Source organism: Carcharodon carcharias, chromosome 10 (genome assembly GCF_017639515.1).
Source record: "Carcharodon carcharias isolate sCarCar2 chromosome 10, sCarCar2.pri, whole genome shotgun sequence".
Taxonomy (NCBI): Eukaryota; Metazoa; Chordata; class Chondrichthyes; order Lamniformes; family Lamnidae; genus Carcharodon; species Carcharodon carcharias.
In genome coordinates, this window is record NC_054476.1 from 77,284,335 (window position 1) to 77,297,714 (window position 13,380).

Sequence of the window (13,380 nt, forward strand, 5' to 3'; positions counted from 1 at the left end):
GTGGTTGGCACAGAGTAGGAGGGACAGTCTGTCTGAGACTGCTGCTGGCACACAGCAGGAAGGAAATTCTGTCCAAGACTTTGGCTGGCACAAAGCAGGACTGCAGTCTGGCTGAGACTGTGGTTGGCACAGAATGGGATAGACAGTCTGTCTGAGAGTGTGCTTGGCACAGAGTGGGAAGGACAGTCCGTCTGTGATTGTGGTTGCCAAAGAGCTTGAGGGACAGTCATTCTGAGACTGTGGTTGGAACAGAGCGGGAGGGACAGTCTGTCTGAGACTGTGGTTGGCACAGAGCGTGAGGGACAATCTCTCTGAGACTGTGGTTGGCACTGAGCGATAGGGAAAGTCCATATGAGACTGTGGTTTGCACTGATCTGGAGGGACAGTCTGTCTGAGACTGTGGTTGGCACAGAGCTGGAGGGACAATATGTCTGAGTCGATGGTTGGCACAGAGCATGAGGGACAGTCCATCTGAGACTGTGGTTGGCACAGAGCATGAGGGACATTCTGTCTGAGACTGTGGTTGGCACTGAGCGAGAGATAAAGTCCATATGAGAATGTGGTTGGCACTGAGCTAGAGGGACAATCTGTCTGAAACTGTGGTTGGCACAGAGAGGGAGGGACAGTCTGTCTGAGACTGTTGTTGTCACACAGCAGGAAGGACATTCTGTCCAAGACTTTGGCTGGCACAAAGCAGGACGGCAGTCTGGCTGAGACTGTGGTTGGCCCTGAATGGGATAGACAGTCTGTCTGAGACTGTGCTAGGCACAGAGTGGGAGGGACAGTCTGTCTGAGACTGTGGTTGGCACAGAGTGGGAGGGACAGTCCGTCTGAGATTGTGGTTTGGACAGAACATGAGGGTCAGTCTGACTGAGAATGTAGTTGGCACCGAGCTGGAGAGACAGTCTGTCTGAGACTGTGGTTTGCACAGAGTGGGCGGGACAGTCTGTCTGAGACTGTGGTTGGCACAGAGTGGGAGGGACAGTCCGTCTGAGATTGTGGTTTGCACAGAACATGAGGGTCATTCTGTCTGAGAATGAAGTTGGCACCGAGCTGGAGGGACAGTCTGTCTGAGACTGTGGTAGGCACAGCGCGGGAGGGACACTCTGTCTGAGACTGTGGGTGGCACAGAGTGGGTGGGACAGTCTGTCTGAGAATGTGGTTGGCACAGAGCAGGAAGGACATTCCGGCCAAGACTGTGGTTGGCACAGCGCATGAGGGGCAGTCCGTCTGAGACTTTGGTAGACACAGAGCTGCAGGGACAATCTGTCTGGGACTGTGGTTGGCACAGAGCAGGAGGGACAGTCTGTCTGAGAATGTGATTGGCACAGAGCAAGAGCGATATTCCGTCTGAGACTGTGGTTGGCACAGAGCGGGAGGGACAGTTCGTCTGAGACTTTGGTTGGCACAGAGCATGAGGGACATTCCGTCTGAGACTGTGGTTGGCTCTGAGCGACAGGGAAAGTCCATATGAGACTGTGGTTGGCACTGAGCTTGAGGGACAATCTGTCTGAGACTGTGGTTGGAACAGAGCGGGAGGGACAGTCTGTCTGAGACTGTGGTTGGCACAGAGTGGGAGGGACAGTCTGTCTGAGACTGCTGCTGGCACACAGCAGGAAGGAAATTCTGTCCAAGACTTTGGCTGGCACAAAGCAGGACTGCAGTCTGGCTGAGACTGTGGTTGGCACAGAATGGGATAGACAGTCTGTCTGAGACTGTGCTTGGCACAGAGTGGGATGGACAGTCCGTCTGTGATTGTGGTTCGCAAAGAGCATGAGGGACAGACTGTCTGAGAATGTAGTTGGCACAGAGCTGGAGGGACAGTCTGTCTGAGACTGTGGTTGGCACAGAGCGGGAGGGACATTCAGTCTGAGACTGTGGTTGGCATACAGCTGGACGGACCATCTGTCTGAGACTGTGGTTGCCACAGAGCTTGAGGGACAGTCATTCTGAGACTGTGGTTGGCACTGAGCGAGAGGACAAGTCCATATGAGACTTTGGTTGGCACTGAGCTGGAGGGACAGTCTGTCTGAGACTGTGGTTGGCACAGAGCGTGAGGGACAATCTGTCTGAGACTGTGGTTGGCACTGAGCGATAGGGAAAGTCCATATGAGACTGTGGTTTGCACTGATCTGGAGGGACAGTCTGTCTGAGACTGTGGTTGGCACAGAGCTGGAGGGACAATCTGTCTGAGTCGATGGTTGGCACAGAGCATGAGGGACAGTCCATCTGAGACTGTGGTTGGCACAGAGCATGAGGGACATTCTGTCTGAGACTGTGGTTGGCACTGAGCGAGAGATAAAGTCCATATGAGACTGTGGTTGGCACTGAGCTAGAGGGACAATCTGTCTGAGACTGTGGTTGGCACAGAGAGGGAGGGACAGTCTGTCTGAGACAGTGGTTGGCACAGAGTGGGTGGGACAGTCTGTCTGAGACTGTTGTTGTCACACAGCAGGAAGGACATTCTGTCCAAGACTTTGGCTGGCACAAAGCAGGACGGCAGTCTGGCAGAGACTGTGGTTGGCCCTGAATGGGATAGACAGTCTGTCTGAGACTGTGCTAGGCACAGAGTGGGAGGGACAGTCTGTCTGAGACTGTGGTTGGCACAGAGTGGGGGGGACAGTCCGTCTGAGATTGCGGTTTGGACAGAACATGAGGGTCAGTCTGACGGAGAATGTAGTTGGCACCGAGCTGGAGAGACAGTCTGTCTGAGACTGTGGTTTGCACAGAGTGGGCGGGACAGTCTGTCTGAGACTGTGGTTGGCACAGAGTGGGAGGGACAGTCCGTCTGAGATTGTGGTTTGCACAGAACATGAGGGTCATTCTGTCTGAGAACGTAGTTGGCACCGAGCTGGAGGGACAGTCTGTCTGAGACTGTGGTAGGCACAGCGCGGGAGGGACACTCTGTCTGAGACTGTGGGTGGCACAGAGTGGGTGGGACAGTCTGTCTGAGACTGTGGTTGGCACAGAGCAGGAAGGACATTCCAGCCAAGACTGTGGTCGGCACAGCGCATGAGGGGCAGTCCGTCTGAGACTTTGGTAGACACAGAGCTGCAGGGACAATCTGTCTGGGACTGTGGTTGGCACAGAGCAGCAGGGACAGTCTGTCTGAGAATGTGATTGGCACAGAGCGAGAGCGATATTCCGTCTGAGACTGTGGTTGGCACAGAGCGGGAGGGACAGTTCGTCTGAGACTTTGGTTGGCACAGAGCATGAGGGACATTCCGTCTGAGACTGTGGTTGGCTCTGAGCGACAGGGAAAGTCCATATGAGACTGTGGTTGGCACTGAGCTGGAGGGACAATCTGTCTGAGACTGTGGTTGGAACAGAGCGGGAGGGACAGTCTGTCTGAGACTGTGGTTGGCACAGAGTGGGAGGGACAGTCTGTCTGAGACTGCTGCTGGCACACAGCAGGAAGGAAATTCTGTCCAAGACTTTGGCTGGCACAAAGCAGGACTGCAGTCTGGCTGAGACTGTGGTTGGCACAGAATGGGATAGACAGTCTGTCTGAGACTGTGCTTGGCACAGAGTGGGATGGACAGTCCGTCTGTGATTGTGGTTCGCAAAGAGCATGAGGGACAGACTGTCTGAGAATGTAGTTGGCACAGAGCTGGAGGGACAGTCTGTCTGAGACTGTGGTTGGCACAGAGCGGGAGGGACATTCAGTCTGAGACTGTGGTTGGCATACAGCTGGACGGACCATCCGTCTGAGACTGTGGTTGCCACAGAGCTTGAGGGACAGTCATTCTGAGACTGTGGTTGGCACTGAGCGAGAGGACAAGTCCATATGAGACTGTGGTTGGCACTGAGCTGGAGGGACAGTCTGTCTGAGACTGTGGTTGGCACAGAGCGTGAGGGACAATCTGTCTGAGACTGTGGTTGGCACTGAGCGATAGGGAAAGTCCATATGAGACTGTGGTTTGCACTGATCTGGAGGGACAGTCTGTCTGAGACTGTGGTTGGCACAGAGCTGGAGGGACAATCTGTCTGAGTCGATGGTTGGCACAGAGCATGAGGGACAGTCCATCTGAGACTGTGGTTGGCACAGAGCATGAGGGACATTCTGTCTGAGAATGTGGTTGGCACTGAGCGAGAGATAAAGTCCATATGAGACTGTGGTTGGCACTGAGCTAGAGGGACAATCTGTCTGAGACTGTGGTTGGCACAGAGAGGGAGGGACAGTCTGTCTGAGACAGTGGTTGGCACAGAGTGGGTGGGACAGTCTGTCTGAGACTGTTGTTGTCACACAGCAGGAAGGACATTCTGTCCAAGACTTTGGCTGGCACAAAGCAGGACGGCAGTCTGGCTGAGACTGTGGTTGGCCCTGAATGGGATAGACAGTCTGTCTGAGACTGTGCTAGGCACAGAGTGGGAGGGACAGTCTGTCTGAGACTGTGGTTGGCACAGAGTGGGAGGGACAGTCCGTCTGAGATTGCGGTTTGGACAGAACATGAGGGTCAGTCTGACTGAGAATGTAGTTGGCACCGAGCTGGAGAGACAGTCTGTCTGAGACTGTGGTTTGCACAGAGTGGGCGGGACAGTCTGTCTGAGACTGTGGTTGGCACAGAGTGGGAAGGACAGTCCGTCTGTGATTGTGGTTGCCAAAGAGCTTGAGGGACAGTCATTCTGAGACTGTGGTTGGAACAGAGCGGGAGGGACAGTCTGTCTGAGACTGTGGTTGGCACAGAGTGGGAGGGACAGTCCGTCTGTGATTGTGGTTCGCAAAGAGCATGAGGGACAGACTGTCTGAGAATGTAGTTGGCACAGAGCTGGAGGGACAGTCTGTCTGAGACTGTGGTTGGCACAGAGCGGGAGGGACATTCAGTCTGAGACTGTGGTTGGCATACACCTGGAAGGACCATCCGTCTGAGACTGTGGTTGCCACAGAGCTGGAGGGACAGTCATTCTGAGACTGTGGTTGGCACTGAGCTGGAGGGACAGTCTGTCTGAGACTGTGGTTGGCACAGAGCGTGAGGGACAATCTGTCTGAGACTGTGGTTGGCACTGAGCGATAGGGAAAGTCCATATGAGACTGTGGTTTGCACTGATCTGGAGGGACAGTCTGTCTGAGACTGTGGTTGGCACAGAGCTGGAGGGACAATCTGTCTGAGTCGATGGTTGGCACAGAGCATGAGGGACAGTCCATCTGAGACTGTGGTTGGCACAGAGCATGAGGGACATTCTGTCTGAGAATGTGGTTGGCACTGAGCGAGAGATAAAGTCCATATGAGACTGTGGTTGGTACTGAGCTAGAGGGACAATCCGTCTGAGACTGTGGTTGGCACAGAGAGGGAGGGACAGTCTGTCTGAGACAGTGGTTGGCACAGAGCGGGCGGGACAGTCTGTCTGAGACTGTTGTTGTCACACAGCAGGAAGGACATTCTGTCCAAGACTTTGGCTGGCACAAAGCAGGACGGCAGTCTGGCTGAGACTGTGGTTGGCCCTGAATGGGATAGACAGTCTGTCTGAGACTGTGCTAGGCACAGAGTGGGAGGGACAGTCTGTCTGAGACTGTGGTTGGCACAGAGTGGGAGGGACAGTCCGTCTGAGTTTGTGGTTTGGACAGAACATGAGGGTCAGTCTGACTGAGAATGTAGTTGGCACCGAGCTGGAGAGACAGTCTGTCTGAGACTGTGGTTTGCACAGAGTGGGCGGGACAGTCTGTCTGAGACTGTGGTTGGCACAGAGTGGGTGGGACAGTCCGTCTGAGATTGTGGTTTGCACAGAACATGAGGGTCATTCTGTCTGAGAATGTAGTTGGCACCGAGCTGGAGGGACAGTCTGTCTGAGACTGTGGTAGGCACAGCGCGGGAGGGACAGTCTGTCTGAGTCTGTGGGTGGCACAGAGTGGGTGGAACAGTCTGTCTGAGACTGTGGTTGGCACAGAGCAGGAAGGACATTCCGGCCAAGACTGTGGTTGGCACAGCGCATGAGGGGCAGTCCGTCTGAGACTTTGGTAGACACAGAGCTGCAGGGACAATCTGTCTGGGACTGTGGTTGGCACAGAGCAGGAGGGACAGTCTGTCTGAGAATGTGATTGGCACAGAGCGAGAGCGATATTCCGTCTGAGACTGTGGTTGGCACAGAGCGGGAGGGACAGTTCGTCTGAGACTTTGGTTGGCACAGAGCATGAGGGACATTCTGTCTGAGACTGTGGTTGGCTCTGAGCGACAGGGAAAGTCCATATGAGACTGTGGTTGGCACTGAGCTTGAGGGACAATCTGTCTGAGACTGTGGTTGGAACAGAGCGGGAGGGACAGTCTGTCTGAGACTGTGGTTGGCACAGAGTGGGAGGGACAGTCTGTCTGAGACTGCTGCTGGCACACAGCAGGAAGGACATTCCGGCCAAGACTGTGGTTGGCACAGCGCATGAGGGGCAGTCCGTCTGAGACTTTGGTAGACACAGAGCTGCAGGGACAATCTGTCTGGGACTGTGGTTGGCACTGAGCGATAGGGAAAGTCCATATGAGACTGTGGTTTGCACTGATCTGGAGGGACAGTCTGTCTGAGACTCTGGTTGGAACAGAGCTGGAGGGACAATCTGTCTGAGTCGATGGTTGGCACAGAGCATGAGGGACAGTCCATCTGAGACTGTGGTTGTCACAGAGCATGAGGGACATTCTGTCTGAGACCGTGGTTGGCACTGAGCGAGTGATAAAGTCCATATGAGACTGTGGTTGGCACTGAGCTAGAGGGACATTCTGTCTGAAACTGTGGTTGGCACAGAGAGGGAGGGACAGTCTGTCTGAGACAGTGGATGGCACAGAGCGGGCGGGACAGTCTGTCTGAGACTGTTGTTGTCACACAGCAGGAAGGACATTCTGTCCAAGACTTTGGCTGGCACAAAGCAGGACGGCAGTCTGGCTGAGACTGTGGTTGGCCCTGAATGGGATAGACAGTCTGTCTGAGACTGTGCTAGGCACAGAGTGGGAGGGACAGTCTGTCTGAGACTGTGGTTGGCACAGAGTGGGAGGGACAGTCCGTCTGAGATTGTGGTTTGGACAGAACATGAGGGTCAGTCTGACTGAGAATGTAGTTGGCACCGAGCTGGAGAGACAGTCTGTCTGAGACTGTGGTTTGCCCAGAGTGGGCGGGACAGTCTGTCTGAGACTGTGGTTGGCACAGAGTGGGAGGGACAGTCCGTCTGAGATTGTGGTTTGCACAGAACATGAGGGTCATTCTGTCTGAGAATGTAGTTGGCACCGAGCTGGAGGGACAGTCTGTCTGAGACTGTGGTAGGCACAGCGCGGGAGGGACACTCTGTCTGAGACTGTGGGTGGCACAGAGTGGGTGGGACAGTCTGTCTGAGACTGTGGTTGGCACAGAGCAGGAAGGACATTCCGGCCAAGACTGTGGTTGGCACAGCGCATGAGGGGCAGTCCGTCTGAGACTTTGGTAGACACAGAGCTGCAGGGACAATCTGTCTGGGACTGTGGTTGGCACAGAGCAGGAGGGACAGTCTGTCTGAGAATGTGATTGGCACAGAGCGAGAGCGATATTCCTTCTGAGACTGTGGTTGGCACAGAGCGGGAGGGACAGTTCGTCTGAGACTTTGGTTGGCACAGAGCATGAGGGACATTCTGTCTGAGACTGTGGTTGGCTCTGAGCGACAGGGAAAGTCCATATGAGACTGTGGTTGGCACTGAGCTTGAGGGACAATCTGTCTGAGACTGTGGTTGGAACAGAGCGGGAGGGACAGTCTGTCTGAGACTGTGGTTGGCACAGAGTGGGAGGGACAGTCTGTCTGAGACTGCTGCTGGCACACAGCAGGAAGGAAATTCTGTCCAAGACTTTGGCTGGCACAAAGCAGGACTGCAGTCTGGCTGAGACTGTGGTTGGCACAGAATGGGATAGACAGTCTGTCTGAGACTGTGCTTGGCACAGAGTGGGATGGACAGTCCGTCTGTGATTGTGGTTCGCAAAGAGCATGGGGGACAGACTGTCTGAGAAGGTAGTTGGCACAGAGCTGGAGGGACAGTCTGTCTGAGACTGTGGTTGGCACAGAGCGGGAGGGACAGTCCGTCTGAGACTTTGGTTGGCACAGAGCATGAGGGACATTCTGTCTGAGACTTTGGTTGACACTGAGCGAGAGGGAAAGTCCATATGAGACTGTGCTTGGTAGTGAGCTGGAGGGACAATCTGTCTGAGACTGTGGTTGGCACAGAGAGGGAGGGACAGTCTGTCTGAGACTGTTGTTGGCACACAACAGGAAAGACATTCTGTCCAAGACTTTGGCTGGCACAAAGCAGGACGGCAGTCTGGCTGAGACTGTGGTTGGCAGAGAATGGTATAGACAGTCTGTAAAAGACTGTGCTTGGCACAGAGCGGGAGGGACAGTCCGTCTGAGATGGTGGTTTTCACAGAGTATGACGGACAGACTGTCTTAGAATGTAGTTGGCACAGAGCTGGAGGGACAGTCTGTCTGAGATTGTGGTTGGCACATAGCGGGAGGGACATTCCGTCTGAGACTGTGGTTGGCACACAGCGGGAGGGACAGTCCGTCTGAGACTGTGGTTGGCACTGAGCGAGAGGGAAAATCCATATGAGACTGTGGTTGGCAAGGAGCTGGAGGGACAGTCTGTCTGATACTGTGGTTGGCACAGAGCTGGAGGGACAATCTGTCTGAGACTGTGGTTGGCACAGAGCGGGAGGCACAGTCTGTCTGAGACTGTGGTTGGCAAAGAGCAGAAGGGTCAGTCTGTATGAGACTGTGGTTGGCACAGAGCGGGAGGGACAGTCTGTCTGAGACTGTTGTTGGCACACAGTAGGAAGGACATGCTGTCCAAGACTCTGGCTGGCACAAAGCAGGAACTTCAGTCTGGCTGAGACTGTGGTTGGCACAGAATGGGATAGACAGTCTGTCCAAGACTCTGGCTGGCACAAAGCAGGAACTACAGTCTGGCTGAGACTGTGGTTGGCGCAGAATGGGATAGACAGTCTGTCCAAGACTCTGGCTGGCACAAAGCAGGAACTATAGTCTGGCTGTGACTGTGGTTGTCACAGAGCGGGAGCAACAGTCTGTCTCAGCTTGTGGTTGGCACAGAGTGGGAGGGACAGTCTGTCTGAGACTGTGGTTGGCACAGAGCAGGATGGAAATTATGGCCACGATTGTGGTTTGCAAAGCGCATGAGGGACAGTCCATCTGAGACTGTGGTGGGCACTGAGCGAGAGGGAAAGTCCATATGAGACTGTGGTTGGCACTGAGCTGGAGGGACAATCTGTCTGAGACTGTGGTTGGCACAGAGAGGGAGTGACAGTCTATCTGAGACTGTGGCTGGCACAGAGCGGGCGGGACAGTCTGTCTGAGACTGTTGTTGTCACACAGCAGGAAGGACATTCTGTCCAAGACTTTGGCTGGCACAAAGCAGGACGGCAGTCTGGCTGAGACTGTGGTTGGCCCTGAATGGGATAGACAGTCTGTCTGAGACTGTGCTAGGCACAGAGTGGGAGGGACAGTCTGTCTGAGACTGTGGTTGGCAGAGAGTGGGAGGGACAGTCCCTCTGAGATTGTGGTTTGCAAACAACATGAGGGTCAGTCTGTCTGAGAATGTAGTTGGCACCGAGCTGGAGAGGCAGTCTGTCTGAGACTGTGGTAGGCACAGAGCGGGAGGGACAGTCTGTCTGAGACTGTGGTTTGCACAGAGTGGGTGGGACAGTCTGTCTGAGACTGTGGTTGGCACAGAGTGGGAGGGACAGTCCGTCTGAGATTGTGGTTTGCACAGAACATGAGGGTCAGTCTGTCTGAGAATGTAGTTGGCACCGAACTAGAGGGACAGTCTGTCTGAGACTGTGGTAGGCGCAGAGCGGGAGGGACAGTTTGTCTGAGACTGTGGGTGGCACAGAGTGGGTGGGACAGTCTGTCTGAGACTGTGGTTGGCACAGAGCAGGAAGGACATTCCGGCCAAAACTGTGGTTGGCACAGCGCATGAGGGGCAGTCCGTCTGAGACTTTGGTAGACACAGAGCTGCAGGGACAATCTGTCTGGGACTGTGGTTGGCACAGAGCAGGAGGGACAGTCTGTCTGAGACTGTGATTGGCACAGAGCGAGAGCGATATTCCGTCTGAGACTGTGGTTGGCACAGAGCGGGAGGGAAAGTTCGTCTGAGACTGTGGATGGCACAGAGCATGAGGGACATTCTGTCTGAGACTGTGGTTGGCTCTGAGCGACAGGGAAAGTCCATATGAGACTGTGGTTGGCACTGAGCTGGAGGGACAATCTGTCTGAGACTGTGGTTGGCACAGAGCGGGAGGGACAGTCTGTCTGAGACTGTGGTTGGCACAGAGCAGGATGGAAATTATGGCCACGATTGTGGTTTGCAAAGCGCATGAGGGACAGTCCATCTGAGACTGTCGTGGGCACTGAGCGAGAGGGAAAGTCCATATGAGACTGTGGTTGGCACTGAGCTGGAGGGAAAATCTGTCTGAGACTGTGGTTGGCACAGAGAGGGAGTGACAGTCTATCTGAGACTGTGGCTGGCACAGAGCGGGCGGGACAGTCTGTCTGAGACTGTTGTTGTCACACAGCAGGAAGGACATTCTGTCCAAGACTTTGGCTGGCACAAAGCAGGACGGCAGTCTGGCTGAGACTGTGGTTGGCCCTGAATGGGATAGACAGTCTGTCTGAGACTGTGCTAGGCACAGAGTGGGAGGGACAGTCTGTCTGAGACTGTGGTTGGCACAGAGTGGGAGGGACAGTCCGTCTGAGATTGTGGTTTGCACAGAACATGAGGGTCATTCTGTCTGAGAATGTAGTTGGCACCGAGCTGGAGGGACAGTCTGTCTGAGACTGTGGTAGGCACAGCGCGGGAGGGACACTCTGTCTGAGACTGTGGGTGGCACAGAGTGGGTGGGACAGTCTGTCTGAGACTGTGGTTGGCACAGAGCAGGAAGGACATTCCGGCCAAGACTGTGGTTGCAACAGCGCATGAGGGGCAGTCTGTCTGAGACTTTGGTAGACACAGAGCTGCAGGGACAATCTGTCTGGGACTGTGGTTGGCACAGAGCAGGAGGGACAGTCTGTCTGAGAATGTGATTGGCACAGAGCGAGAGCGATATTCCGTCTGAGACTGTGGTTGGCACAGAGCAGGAGGGACAGTTCGTCTGAGACTTTGGTTGGCACAGAGCATGAGGGACATTCTGTCTGAGACTGTGGTTGGCTCTGAGCGACAGTGAAAATCCATATGAGACTGTGGTTGGCACTGAGCTTGAGGGACAATCTGTCTGAGACTGTGGTTGGAACAGAGCGGGAGGGACAGTCTGTCTGAGACTGTGGTTGGCACAGAGTGGGAGGTACAGTCTGTCTGAGACTGCTGCTGGCACACAGCAGGAAGGAAATTCTGTCCAAGACTTTGGCTGGCACAAAGCAGGACTGCAGTCTGGCTGAGACTGTGGTTGGCACAGAATGGGATAGACAGTCTGTCTGAGACTGTGCTTGGCACAGCGTGGGTTGGACAGTCCGTCTGTGATTGTGGTTCGCAAAGAGCATGAGGGACAGACTGTCTGAGAATGTAGTTGGCACAGAGCTGGAGGGACAGTCTGTCTGAGACTGTGGTTGGCACAGAGTGGGAGGGACAGTCTGTCTGAGACTGTGGTTAGCACAGAGTGGGAGGGACAGTCCGTCTGAGATTGTGGTTTGCACAGAACATGAGGGTCATTCTGTCTGAGAATGTAGTTGGCACCGAGCTGGAGGGACAGTCTGTCTGAGACTGTGGTAGGCACAGCGCGGGAGGGACACTCTGTCTGAGACTGTGGGTGGCACAGAGTGGGTGGGACAGTCTGTCTGAGACTGTGGTTGGCACAGAGCAGGAAGGACATTCCGGCCAAGACTGTGGTTGCAACAGCGCATGAGGGGCAGTCCGTCTGAGACTTTGGTAGACACAGAGCTGCAGGGACAATCTGTCTGGGACTGTGGTTGGCACAGAGCAGGAGGGACAGTCTGTCTGAGAATGTGATTGGCACAGAGCGAGAGCGATATTCCGTCTGAGACTGTGGTTGGCACAGAGCAGGAGGGACAGTTCGTCTGAGACTTTGGTTGGCACAGAGCATGAGGGACATTCTGTCTGAGACTGTGGTTGGCTCTGAGCGACAGGGAAAATCCATATGAGACTGTGGTTGGCACTGAGCTTGAGGGACAATCTGTCTGAGACTGTGGTTGGAACAGAGCGGGAGGGACAGTCTGTCTGAGACTGTGGTTGGCACAGAGTGGGAGGGACAGTCTGTCTGAGACTGCTGCTGGCACACAGCAGGAAGGAAATTCTGTCCAAGACTTTGGCTGGCACAAAGCAGGACTGCAGTCTGGCTGAGACTGTGGTTGGCACAGAATGGGATAGACAGTCTGTCTGAGACTGTGCTTGGCACAGCGTGGGTTGGACAGTCCGTCTGTGATTGTGGTTCGCAAAGAGCATGAGGGACAGACTGTCTGAGAATGTAGTTGGCACAGAGCGGGAGGGACAGTCCGTCTTAGACTTTCGTTGGCACAGAGCATGAGGGACATTCTGTCTGAGACTTTGGTTGGCACTGAGCGAGAGGGAAAGTCCATATGAGACTGTGGTTGGCACTGAGCTGGAGGGACAATCTGTCTGAGACTGTGGTTGGCACAGAGTGGGAGGGACAGTCTGTCTGAGACTGTGGTTGGCACAGCGTGGGTTGGACAGTCCGTCTGTGATTGTGGTTCGCAAAGAGCATGAGGGACAGACTGTCTGAGAATGTAGTTGGCACAGAGCTGGAGGGACAGTCTGTCTGAGACTGTGGTTGGCACAGAGTGGGAGGGACAGTCTGTCTGAGACTGTGGTTGGCACAGAGTGGGAGGGACAGTCCGTCTGAGATTGTGGTTTGCACAGAACATGAGGGTCATTCTGTCTGAGAATGTAGTTGGCACCGAGCTGGAGGGACAGTCTGTCTGAGACTGTGGTAGGCACAGCGCGGGAGGGACACTCTGTCTGAGACTGTGGGTGGCACAGAGTGGGTGGGACAGTCTGTCTGAGACTGTGGTTGGCACAGAGCAGGAAGGACATTCCGGCCAAGACTGTGGTTGCAACAGCGCATGAGGGGCAGTCCGTCTGAGACTTTGGTAGACACAGAGCTGCAGGGACAATCTGTCTGGGACTGTGGTTGGCACAGAGCAGGAGGGACAGTCTGTCTGAGAATGTGATTGGCACAGAGCGAGAGCGATATTCCGTCTGAGACTGTGGTTGGCACAGAGCAGGAGGGACAGTTCGTCTGAGACTTTGGTTGGCACAGAGCATGAGGGACATTCTGTCTGAGACTGTGGTTGGCTCTGAGCGACAGGGAAAATCCATATGAGACTGTGGTTGGCACTGAGCTTGAGGGACAATCTGTCTGAGACTGTGGTTGGAACAGAGCGGGAGGGACAGTCTGTCT